Raw genomic sequence first — 13,580 nt, 5'->3', positions numbered from 1 at the left:
GATAGAAAAAATTTAAAAGCCCCCAAATGCACAAGTAGCTCAAACAAGGTCATGTAATAGGTAAGACAGAAAATCTGCATTTGAACCCAGGTCTCATGATTCCAAGTTTCATATTCTACATAAGCATTGTTAGATATGATTTAACAATAATGTATAGGCTTTTTTTTTTTTCATTTCTCCTTTAACAACACAATGACTGTCAAAGAGCTCATAAGAGATTGGTCAGTGAAACCCTTAAGCTTCATTTGGTCCATCTGTAAGAATTTGGCTCAGTAAATTTTTGTCAAGTACATATATAGGGCAGTAATCACTTGAATTATTTCTTGAGCATTTATAAGTAATTGTCCAATGCCATAATCTCCAAAGCTTGTTATCTATTAAACCTAGGTGGAGGATAAGAGCTTAAAATTAGCGTCCGAGCAGAGTCTCTCCACCCACCAGGTCCAAAATTTTCTACCGGTTGCCCATTAATTCTAAGGACAGGACTGGTTACATAATGTTTAAGTCTTTGTGAATACGATGTGGAACCCCTTTGTTTGAAAGTATCAAGAATTTTAAGGCAGCAACAGCAGAGCCTTAAACCAAGCCTGGGGGTCTTTCTGAGCCGGGCCCAGAAACCACTTCCATGTAAAGAGATAGGTGTTTTACCTTAGGACACTCAAATTGCATCCCAAAGAAGTAGAGCCTGATGAAGTTCATTGGTTCAGCAGCATCAGTGAAAAAACTAGAAGGGAGTGTAGACAGTAGCTTAGGAGGAAGTAGAAACCAGCCTGAAGTTTGGAAATCAGATTTATCTCTTAGGGATGGAAGAAGAAAGCAAGGACTCCGTCTTCTGTATACAGCCTTCAAGAGCCATACAGTAGTATGTCTACAAACCTTGCTGAACAGATTATTTTCCTTGGTTAATTTTCATCCCTTTACCTCTTCTTCTGTCCCTAGAGATATGGCATCTTCCCTGCATTGATCCCTAATAATAGTGTCTAAAATGTAATTTGAGGGATTTTTATGGGAATAAGCCTTGTGTCATATTTTTAATGGAATATCCTGTAGGTCTAGGAGGGCAAAGGCCATGCTTGTCTTATTCATTGTCCCATCCCATCCTCAGCACCAAGTACATGCCTACCACATAACAGGGGCTCAATAAATATTTGATGAATAATTGAAACCTTAGATAATTGAAAGAAAGTTGAGGGGAAGAAGTAAGAATGACCGAAAAATTGTGCCAGTGAATAAAATGGTAGAAGAATTGTTTCTATTTATAAAACTGTGTAGAAGACCAAGTCAACAATGTCAGTTTTTTTAAATTGTAAATCTAATGACAGCAATGCTATCTCTACATCCACATAGCCTACTTATTTGCTTTTTTTTTGTTTTTGTTTTTATTTTACCACAAGGAACTGCTTTTGCAATAAGTAAAGTCAATGAAGAAAGTAAGAGGATTGCAAAGGTTTCCCCGCTGATTCTGCCAACAGAAATGTTTTTATTGTGCTGCTTTGGGTGAGTAGGATGAGTTAGGCTCAAAACTAAAATCAGATGAATGAAAGTTTGTGTGCATGTGCATGTGTTTATTCACACACATGCATATGCACACACACACACAGTGGCCCTCATTAGTAAATTATTTGAAAAACAAATGAAGCAGAGGTAAAATTTGGAAGATGAAATAGATAATATGCCCTTTGTGCTACAGAACGTACCATGGTATATCAGAAAAGCAAACAGGCAAGTCCAGAAAAACTTGGAGACCTCAGGAAGCCACCAGCATACACAGAGGACTGAAGTTGCATTTTTTCTTCTCTTCCCCAAACGTTCAGTCCAATAGCAACTAATCCTAGGGAACTAAAAATATACGAAGTGTACAGTAACTCCCTTCTTTGGCTCTTTCTATAATGTATACAAATCTGACTGATAAAAGGCCCAATTCACTCAGCAGAGAGCTGGCTTCTGTCTGATGGAATTTCACTGTGGAGTTTTCACAGTGAGAGCAGTTGGAGCCTTTGTATCTCCCATCCTTCTCTGTGGGAGACACAGCCTCATGGATCTGAGCGATAGCAATGAGCAGTCTGGGACAAGTCAGTCACTGTGTCTGCAGGCATCTGACAAGAGGAGAATATGATTGCAGCAACATGTTGGGGAAGTCTGGCTTTCTCCCTCAAAGCCCTCTTTATTCTAAGGTTACCTGGCATTGCATAAGAGCCAAGCGGGCAAATTAAATTCCTTCTATTCAGCCTTGCAGAGAGGTGAAAAAACTCATCTCCTGGCTGGCAGTATTTGTTGTTGGCTCTGCCCTTTCCAGTGGCAGGCAGTTGGGCATCCAATAGCCAGATTGGTCAAGAGTACTGTTTTTTTTATATTTATTTATATCTGGACTTTATTTAATTCCTTCAAGATTTTCTGAATTAATTTTAGGCCCTGTGTTTGTGTAATTAGACTAATTTCCACAGCTATGATTCCATTTATGACCTTGTATTTCTCTGTCTCCAAAAGAACTTGTATCTAGGATGACCATAGCATCAGGTATTTCTTCAATTTTTGTACACTTCATTTTTTCAGTTTCTGCATTCAGAATTATTCAAATAATTGTCTTGTTACTTTTGAAACCTTTGGCCTAGTAATCGCTTGGGGTCTGGGGTAGGTTGGGGAGTACATTCTGTGCCAGTTACAGTGGTTGCTATCATTGTCTTGTGTTTTGATTTGTTCTTACAATGGCTAGGTTGAGATTAAAATATCGCAAAGTGAAATTATGTTCACAAAAGGAGGAAAGATCTTCAAAGTTAGTTCAAGTCATTGGTTGATCTGGCAAGCCTATGTTGAACCAGTTGTACAAATTTGCAGATTCTGCTAACAGCTATAATTTCTTAGGTGAAAGAGCCACAGGTTAGCTAACATCCCTAAGTAAATTCAAATTTTTACCCAAAGAAATCAGAGGCTTGGGTTAAGAGAGGACTTCCAGGGCAAGTGCTATGATCTTTAAGAAATCACAGAGCATGGGAGAATAGACTAGAGGCAGGCAGTCAGGCAAATGTAACTCTTCTGAGAGACAGAGAAGAAAGAATGAAAAAGGGGGCGGAAGAATGGAAGGATGGAAGGAAAGAAGGAAGAAGGGGGAGGCAAAGAAGAAAAGAAGGAAGGAAGGAAGGAAAAAGAAAGGAAGAAAGAGAAAGGGAAGAGAAAGAAGAAAAGAGAGGAAGGGAGGAAGGAAGGAAGAAAGGGAGGAAGGAAGGAAGGGAGGGAAGAAAGCAAGGAGGGAGGGAGGAAGGAAGGAAAGAAGGAAGGAAGAGAGGAAGGAGAGGGAAGGAAGGAAGGAAGAAAAGAGAGAAAAGGAGAGGAGGGAAGAGAAAGAAGGAAAGAGAAGGAGAAGGAAGAAAGGAGGGAAAGGAGGAAGAAAATAATACAAAGAACAAAACTATTAATTTGACATTAGCTCAAGAGAAAATTCTAGATTGGATTAATAAGATGATGTTTTGTAAGCATTTAAAACATTCAGATGGGAAGAGTGTATCTTGGCTTCAGCAAGACATATGACATTGTGTTTTTTATATGCTTACTATCATACAATTATGTACAGTAGTAGATAATGAAACAGAACAAACTCATTGAGTGCTGTGTATTCATGGTAGGATGCCACAGTCTGTCTCCTTGACCCTGTCCTGTTACACATCTTAGTAATCAATTAATTGGGCTGGGTGCGGTGGCTCAGGCCTGTAATCACAGCACTTTGGGAGGCCAAGGCGGGTGGGTCACCAGGTCAAGAGTTTAAGACCAGCCTGGCCAAGATGGTGAAACCCCGTCTCTACTAGAAATAAAAAATTAGCCAGGTATGCTGATGGGTGCCTGTAATCCCAGCTCCTCAGGAGGCTGAGGCAGGAGAATCACTTGAACCCAGGATGCGGAGATTGCAGTGAGCCAAGATCATGCCACTACACTCCAGCCTGGGTGAAAGAACAAGACTCCATCTCAATAATAATAATAATCTTCAATTAATTGAATAGGAATAGCAAGGTGGTTAAGAAGACGAATTCTGGAGCAAGAGTGTCTGCACTGAAACCTGACTCTGCTACTTATTATCTTTGTGACCTTAGGCAATCTCCTTTACCTTGTTGTATCTCAATTCCTTCATCCTCAAAATGAGAATAGTCATAATATTCATCTCATAATTTTATTCTGAATATTGAATTTAAAATGCTTAGAATAAGGACTGGCATATAAGAAGCACTAAGGGTTAGCTAATATCAACATCAATAATAATAATACAGAGATGATATGCTTATTAAATTTAATAAAGAGCAGAGGTTGGGAGAAACAATGACATTGTGAGATATAAACTCACACTAACAAGATGATATTTAAGACAGAGAGATGTGAAGTTCCATCCCTAAAAGTTAACTGGATTATAGTTGACTTCCATCTCAAAGTGAGCCATTTATTCTTTGGTCTTTAAACACCAACCAGGCACTAGCCACAGTGTAAAGTGCTGTTAAAGAGAAGAGTGAGAGCAAGAGGGAGATTCAGTTTGAGGCTGCATCAATGGGATTCACGGGAATATATGCTCCCAACCAAGTAATCTGCTGCCCTGGTCAACTACATGTTGAGAACTGGATTCAATTCTAGCTAACACATTGTAAGACACTGGCAAACTGCCAAGTGTCCAAAGAATATCAGTCAACGTGGTGAGGGATTCCTAACCATGACTTGTAAGAAAAAATCAGGGATGTGTGAACTGGAAAGAGTAAGGGTAAGAAGACTAACAATAAGTTTATTGGACTGGTCTAAGTGTATGGCTATTGTCCCAGTATAATTGCAATTTGCATTGTATTTCACTCTCAAAAGTGCCCTAATTTGACAATAAAAATATGATCTCTCTAATGATGGCTTCCAAACATTTGGAGAGGATGTATTATACTTATTCCTCAGCCAAGTTTCATATTTGCATGTGATGACAATGTAACTGGAAGTATCGTAAGCAAACAAGAAGGGCTTATTGGCTCACATAACCAAATGGTGGGAAAGTCAGAAAAAGGGCTAGCCATAGTGAAAACTAGGACCAGGGTGTTTCTCTCTCTCTCTCTCTCTCTTTCTCTCTCACTTACTTTTACAACAAACTTGATATTATCTTACTGCGTTATGTTCCCCCAGACTGTCATTCATCAAGCAACCAGAGAGAAAAGAAAAGAAGGCTCTTTACTGTCAGCTAAGCCTGAAAAATACTTGGAAAGTACTTTGCTTCCCTGGGCTTGGGTCATGGACAAGGTGAGGGGTAGGATGGGGAGGCATGCCGGGTGGACTAAAAGAACAACACTGTAAGCTGCTATCAGCCAAGGAAAGGCACAGAAATACAGAGTTCCACCCTCACGCAACCACAGGGGCAGCCCTATGAAGATGAGTTTCTGACAATTAAAGGCATTTAGTTAGCCACTGGGTGACATGTACAGAAGGATTCATGTTTTGAATTGGAAGTTTTTTAATTTTTAGGCAATACCAAGATGCTTTACTTCCACAAACTTCTCTTACATTTTTTGCATAATTAATTACAAAGAATTGGAGTTCCAAGTGTAAAAAAATGAAATAATCACCACTTTAAGAACTGCGCTGCATCCCAAGGGACCCAAGGATTGCTACAAAAGTATTCAAATTGGCCCAATTAAGCTACATAATGAATTTAGACAGTACTCTCGAAGGCCATTTTGTGTTCTGTTTTTCTGTGATTCTAGAAAACCAATCATGGCAAAGGTGGGGGCATTTGCTTCTGTGGTGCTGAGCATAACTCGAACTATTTGAAAATCACATTAAGTCTCTGAACAAGAGAACCTTCTGGACCAACAATGATGGGAGCTGTCATCAAGGAATAAAAATGTTAATTGAAGATTTGATGAGATCTCCCCTCATAATTTGATTAGTCTGTTCTTAAAAATTGCAAAGCAGGGAGATGCTACAAGAATCTTCAGTATTGTGGGCTCTAAGGCTGTCCTAAAAAAATACCACAGGCTGTGTGGCTTAAACATCAGTAATTGATTTCCTCACAGAAGCGGAAAATCTTAGATCAAAGTGTCAGTCAGGCTGGTTTCTTCTGAGGCCCTTCCCTTTGGCACGTAGATGGCCGTCTTCTCTCTGTATCCTCACATGGTCTTCTCTCTGTGCTTTTGTCCTCCTCTCCTTTTTTTTTTTTTTTTTTAGACGGAGTTTCGCTCTTGTTGCCCAGGCTAGAGTGCAATGGCACAGTGGCACAATCTCAGCTCACCACAACCTCTGCCTCTCAGGTTCAAGCGATTCTTCTGCCTCAGCCTCCCAAGTAGCTGGGACTACGGGCATGAGCCACCATGCCTGGCTAATTTTGTATTTTTAGTAGAGACAGGGTTTCTCCATGTTGGTCAGGGTGGTCTCGAACTCCCGACCCCAGGTGATCCACCCGCCTTGGCCTCCCAAAGTGCTGGGATTACAGGCATGAGTCACCGCACCTGGCCTCATCTCCTCTTCTTAAAGGGACACCAGTCAGATTAAATTAGGGTGCACCCTCAAGACCTCATTTTAACATAATCACCCAATTAAAGACCCATTCACCAAATACAGTCACATTCTGAGGCACTGGGGGTTAGGACTTCAACATGTCAGCACTGGGGGGACATAATTCAGCCCAGAGCATATGCTTACCACTTTGTCAGAGTTTCTTCCTTAGAGATCATTTCTATGTCTTCTAATTTGCTTTGAGTCCATTTTGTTTCTCCTCTCACCTTCAGTAGAGATGGAGAATTGATTACTATTCCCCAAACAATAACTTTTCAGCAGTTGGTAGGAGATGATTCCCTTCCTTAGCAATCTCTTCTATTCCTTTTGCCTTTGTCTTTTTGAGATGGAGTTTCGCTCTTGTTGCCCAGGCTGGAGTGGAGTGGCACCATCTCGGCTCACTGCAACCTCCACCTCCCGGGTTCAAGCAATTTTCCTGCCTCAGGCCCCCGAGTAGCTGGGATTACAGGCGCGCACAACCATGCCCGGCTAATTTTTGCATTTTTTAGTAGAGATGGGTTTCACCATGTTGGCCAAGCTAGTCCTCAACTCCTGAACTCAGGTGATTCGCCCACCTTGGCCTCTCAAAGTGCTGGGGTTACAGATGTGAGCCACCACACCTAGCTTCCTTTTGCCATTTAAAAAAAAAATGTGTCTTACCTTCCAGTGCAAATAATTATTTTATGGTTCTCAAGTGTTGCATTTCTGTTGCATGTGCGCAAGATCAGACTTGTTTCTAAGCTACATTACAGCCTCCATGTTCATCTCACGGTTCAGTGTGACTCTTATGTCTATATCATTGTTCTTTGTTTTATTGATTTTGAACTCTTCTGCCTAAAGGACCTCACCACAGTTTGAATGATATGTTGTTCTTAAGCTTCTTCTGCAATCCGTCATGGTAATTTTGAATTTTATCTCAGTGGAATTAGGAGATATCCTTTTATCTATAAAACGTGAACCACTCAGTGAGGTTGCTGCTATCACCCCAACTCAACACAAATGTACATTGAGACGCAGGAAGGTTAAGTAAATTGCTAAGGTCTCACACACAGAAGATGACAAACCTTGGGTTTCTAACATAGTGTGTCTGAGCTTAAGTTGCAGACATCATAACCTTTCTACTCCATCTTTTGGTATCAGTACCTCCTCTGTACCATTTCATCTTTCAACCACTTCCCGAGGCTCTCAGAATCATAACCTGAAGTCATCTTTCTTCTCTCTTGCTTGCCATATCTGATCAGTCATCAAGTCCTATTGATTTTGTCTTAACACTTTTATTTTGCATCCTGTTTCATTTACTGCCAACATCAAGTTCAGGTCCTTTCCATTTTACCTGTTGCCTAATTTAATAGCCTTCTAATTTGTCTCTTAGTTTGCCCCTCTCTTCACTAATTCACTCAGGCTTCTAAAAGAACTTCTCATCCTGAGGGTCCCCCTCTCCCATCAGTCCCTGCATTCCTGTTGCCTAATGAAGTATTAAAGACTGAACTGTGTCCTAACCCAAATTTCTATGTTGTAGCTTTAATCCCCAATGTGTCTATATCTGGAGGTATGGCCTTTAATAACGTAATTAACACTAAATGATGTCATTAGGATGAGGCCCTAATTTAATATGACCGGTGTCCTTATAAGAAGAAAGAGAAAGATTAGGAATATGCATGCATAGAGACTTACTGTGAGGATGCAGAGAGAAAGTGGCCATCTGCAAGCCAAGAAGAGAGGCCACAGGAGAAACCAAACCTGCTGACACCTTGACCTTGGACTTACAGACTCCAGAACAGAGAGAAATAAATTTCCATTGCTTATACCACCAGCTGTAGTCTTTTGTTATGGTAGTCAGAGCAGACTAATACAAGAAGGAAGTGTAAATTCCTCATCCAGAAAATACGACCCCTCAACAATTCAACCCCATTCATAAAAGTACTTCCCATTCCCATGAAACCCCTCAACACGTAGTTCTCTTTCTTCTCCAGGCTTTAGTTTATTTCTGGGAGGGCCTCCTCTCACCTTTTCACTTATGTAGGTTCCACTTTAGGAATAAGGCCCAGTCTCACTCCTGTTTCCTTACTAGGCTGGAAACCTTTTGTGGGGACTATGCCTTCAAATTAGTATCCCTTGAGGGACCTAGTGCAATGCCTGGCCCTGATGCCCAGCAAGTGTCTATTGATTGAGTCATTCATTCACCTGCAGTGTCTTGATTTCTCTGGTACTTGCCCTTTCATTGAAATCTTCTGGCTGTTTTGCAGCACTCAGAGCTTTAAAGTATTATAGCCTAAATGGTAACAATGGTGAGCATTGCCTTCTTAGAAAAAGTGTGGGCTGTCATCTAAAGAGAACTTATTTACACCAACTCCTAATATTCAGAAACTATGGAATAGTTATGAATAAATTTCTTCCCAATAATGAGCCTTTCTGCTATAATGTGTATACACAAATGCCCACATATGCATACATGTGCACACACACACACACACACGTGCTGCCTCTTGCAACACAATGACAGGAGACAATCAGCCACAATTCCCTTAAATGACAATTCTATGGTACCCTTGCCTCATTTTTTGCTCTGTTGGCACTTAAACATTTACTTTGTGGGAGAAAATTGTTTTGGGAAAGAGGAGAGAAATCTTTTTTTTTTTTTTTCCTTTTCAATTTTAGGGTTAAAGCTGGGCATGATGGCTTACGCCTGTAATCCTTGCACTTTGGGAGGCTGAGGCAGGTGGATCACCTGACGTCGGGAATTCAAGACCAGCCTGGCCAACATGGTGAAACCCTGTCTCTACTAAAAATGCAAAATTAGCTGGGCATGGTGGCACATGCCTATAATCCCAGCTACTCAGGAGGCTGAGGCAGGAGAATTGCTTGAACCCGGGAGGTGGAGGTTGCAGTGAGCCAAGATTGCGCCATTGCACTCCAGCCTGGGCAACAAGAGTGAAACACACACAAAAAAAAAAAAAAAAAAAAAAAAGGGTTAAATGGGTCGAACACTCTTGTAACTTGTCTGTCCAGGTTCTTTGATGTTAAAGATTGGGAATGAAGTCCCACTTCCTCCCTTCTTTTTCCAGCTAAAACCCTGAAGGCACGCTCATAGGTGGCTCTGAGGTATGTATAGTTAAGGAAGTTGTTTAGAATCCTGTTAAGTCTTTCCTCAAAGGCAGTGAATAAAATGCACTTTCCACTTCTCAGCTATAACAAAGAAACCCACCATTAACATAGGAAAGCCTCTTGTTTGCATTTTTTAACAGCTGACATTTGTATCTTTTGGAGAAAAGTGAAGGGCATCTCATTGCTTCCTTGTTTAAATCAGCCTGGAAATAATGGGGATGATAGGGAAGCAGGGCTAATTTCCTTTGTCTCCTATTCAACAGATAATGGTGGTCTGTGTGGGGTGTTAAAGGCCAGGCAACCGCGGTGACCCGGAGATGACTTCATTCTTCCAAGGTTTATCAAAGGCTCCTGTCAGTCAAACTCATGCTGGGAGACTGGGGAATGGCCATCTGGCTTGCTGTTCTTCAGGGAGGAGAGAGGAGAGTGAGGAGATGCAAAATCTCACTGTCAGCCCTGAGCCAGGTGGAAGGGTGATACATTTGGGGTGGATTTAGCCCCTCTTGTGCACACAGGCATAAGACAAATAAACGTGAGGCTCTCTATGAGAGACAGAGACAGAGACAGAGATACTAGGAAGAGGAGGAGAAACGGGAAGGGTGAGATGGAGACTTTTGTTTAAGGCAGCGTGATCATCTTGAATCGATTTTAAGTGGGAAGACTGAAGGTCACTCATGCTGCTAACCATGCAGAGAAACCTCTGAATTGTTTCCCTGGCTGTGGTAAAGAAGGGGAGTAAGTGGCTCCCAGCAGGGAACTGATTTAATTTAAAGCACAATGTTTCTGTTCTGAAGCCAGAATTCTTTCATCCTAGCCATGTTGATTACAAGTACTAACAAGGTATTACAAGAGACACTACCAGGAAATCTTCCCCTCTCCCTTCACTCCTAGTCAACTGCTGGTGAACTGGGGACACACAGCAGGGTCTCCCCACAAGGCAGCTCAAAAAGCCATCCTTTCTGGGAAGCTGCCTCCTCAAGCCGCCCTGGTTTGGGTTCCCTTTTAATATGAGAGTTCCTACCAGTAGCTGCAATTTACACAGCCCTAGGAAACAACTGTTTTGTTTTTTCTTAGATTTGCCTTTCTTTTTCATTTTAAAAATTGATACATAACATTTGTACATATATATGGGTTGCATGTGATATTTTGTTACATGCATTCAATGTGTAATGATCAAGTCAGAGTATTTTGGGTATCCATTACCTTGAGTATTTATCATTTCTATGTGGTGGGAATATTTCAAATCCTCTCTTCTAGCTACCTGAAAACATACAATAAATTGTCAACTAGGGTCATCCTACTCTGCTGTCAAACATTATACTTATTCTTTCTGTCTAACAGTACATTTATGCCCATTAACCAACCTCTCTTCATCCCACCTCCTACCCCCTCACACACACCCTTCCAGAGCTACCCCCATGAGATCAACTTTTTCTGGAGACAGAGTCTTGCTCTGTCGCCCAGGCTGAGGTGGCACGATCTCGGCTCACTGCAAGCTCCTCCTCCCGGGTTCACGTCATTCTCCTGCCTCAGCCTCCCAAGTAGCTGGGACTACAGTCGCCCACCACCATGCCTGGCTAATTTTTTGTATTTTTAGTAGAGACGGGGTTTCACTGTGTTAGCCAGGATGGTCTCGATCTCTTGACCTCATGATCCGCCCGCCTTGGCCTCCCAAAATGCTGGGATTACAGGCGTGAGCCACTGCGCCTGGCCAAGATCAACTTTTTAAGCTTCTACATATGAGTGAGAACATGTGATATTTGCCTTTCTGTGCCTGACTTATTTCACTTAACATAAGACATTTTTGCCCCCTGGACATTGCAAGTATTGAACTCAAGGATGCTTCAACACTTCAAAGATCTTTAAGGACAGAGCCTTTTTTTTCCTTTCTTTCTTCCTTTTTATTTTGATAAAATATGTATCACATAAAATGTGCCATGTTACCCATTTTTAGGTATACAGTTTAGACCCTATTAAGTACATTCACAATTTGGGTAGACATCACCACCATCCATTTCCAGAACATTTTTCATCATCCTAAGCTGAAACTCTGTTTCACCAAACAATACCCACCCAGCCCCCAGCCCCCACCCTAGCCCCTGGCAACTACCCTTCTACTCTTTGCTTCTATGAATTGGACTCCTCTAGTACCTCATTTAGGAGGGATCATTTAGTAATTATCTTTCTGTAACTGGTTTATTTTACTGTGCATAATGTCCTCAAGGTTCATCTACATTGTAGCATGTGGTGGAATAGCATGTGGTGGAATTTCCTTCCATTTTAAGACTGGACAATATTCCATTGTATGTACGTACCACATGTTTTTGATCCATTCGTCCATCAATGGGCATCTGGGTTGCTTCCACAGAGGTTTTCTTTTCAATTGTGCTGTTCTATCTTTTTCTTCCAGGTCCTAACATCAAATGAGGCCAATGCACTGGAAATACTGGTTTCTTGTAGATATTAATGAAGGGAGAAAAAGGGAATCACTGGGCCAGTAATTTAGTTGCCATTAACACAAGTTTCTCATCTCATTCCATAGTCCACTGCCCTGTTAGGAAAACAGGGCAATAATTATGGTTGGTTTTCTGGCTAAAGTGGAGAGAGGCTTTCATTCAAAAAGAGCATGGAAGAAAACTAAGAGATAGGGTGAGAGGGATTATTCTCCCTCTATTAAAAAAGAAAAGAAAAGAAAAGAAAAACACTTCCTTTGTATTAGTCCATTCTCACATTGCTGTAAAGAACTACCTGAGACAGGGCAATTTATAAAGAAAAGAGGTTTAATTGACTCACAGTTCTGCAGGCTGTACAGGAAGCATGGCTGGAAGGCCTCGGGAAACTTACAATCATGGTGGAAGGACAAAGGGGAAGCAAGCATGTTTTCACATGGCGGCAGGAGAGAGAGAGAGTGAAAGAGGAAGTGCCACACACTTGTAAGCCATCTGATCTGGTGAGAACTCACTCACTAACATGAGAACAGCAAGGGTAAAATCTGCCCCATGATCCAATCACCTCCCACCAGGTCCCTCCCCTGACTATGGGAATTACAACTGTAAGTGAGATTTGGGTAGGGACTCAGAGCCAAACCATATCATCCTTATTGTAGAAACTTCTAAAATATGCAACAATAGAAAGACTAGTTTGATGAACATCCCATAAACCCCCAGCCAGCATAATCAGTCATCAACACATGATCAATATTTTGTCATTTGTACCTTACATATACCTCTGCTCCCCTGGGTTATTTTTAATTTCCTCTAGTTTTTTATTTTGAACAGTTTAAACCTATGAAGAGATTGTCCCATAAAAGTATGAAGAACAAACATATGTTATTCCTTCACCTAGAATCATCAAGTCTTAACATTTTGCCACATTTGTTTTATGTCCATCACCTATCTGTCTATTATCTATTTATCATCTATTTTTACATTTATCATCTATTTTTACATTTTTTTCTTGAACCATTTGAAAGTTGGTTGTCTCCAATTATGACCCTTCATCTATTAATACTTCAGCATCTAAGAACAAAGACATTCTCATAACCACAATACAATGATCATACCAGGACATTCGAAATTGATACAACATCATTATCTAGTAAACAATCGGTCAGGCACAGTGGTTCATGCCTGTAATCCCAACACTTTGGGAGGCCAAGGTGGGCAGATCACCTGAGGTCAGGAGTTCGAGACCAGCCTGACCAACATGGCGAAACCCCCTATTTACTAAAAATACAAAAATTAGCCAGGCCTGGTGGTGGGCACCTGTAATCCAAGCTACTTGGGAGGCTGAGGCAGGAGAATCATTTGAACCTGGGAGGTGGAGGTTGCAGTGAGCCAAGATGGTGCCTTGCACTCTAGCCTGGGCGACAAGAGCAAAACTCCGTCAAAAAACAAAAAGCAAAAATGAACAAACAAACAAAAAAACCAACATTAAATTTTCCCCAGTTGTCCCAATATAGACCATTAGGGCTT

At 41.2% G+C, this 13,580-nt stretch overlaps 1 long non-coding RNA gene across 1 annotated transcript in view; it reads left to right on the top strand.

Annotated features, from left to right (window-relative positions):
- The window catches only part of LOC103786875 (uncharacterized), a 565,497-nt gene that overhangs the window by 251,695 nt on the left and 300,222 nt on the right, over nucleotides 1-13,580 (top strand). The window contains exon 6 of the long non-coding RNA XR_008625569.2: nucleotides 1,395-1,497. This is a non-coding gene — a long non-coding RNA (uncharacterized LOC103786875). The remainder of the gene's footprint in view (nucleotides 1-1,394; nucleotides 1,498-13,580) is intronic.

The sequence above is a fragment of the Pan paniscus genome, chromosome 5 (assembly GCF_029289425.2).
Source record: "Pan paniscus chromosome 5, NHGRI_mPanPan1-v2.0_pri, whole genome shotgun sequence".
NCBI classification, from domain to species: domain Eukaryota; kingdom Metazoa; phylum Chordata; class Mammalia; order Primates; family Hominidae; genus Pan; species Pan paniscus.
This window is presented reverse-complemented; position numbering and strand designations above follow the sequence as displayed.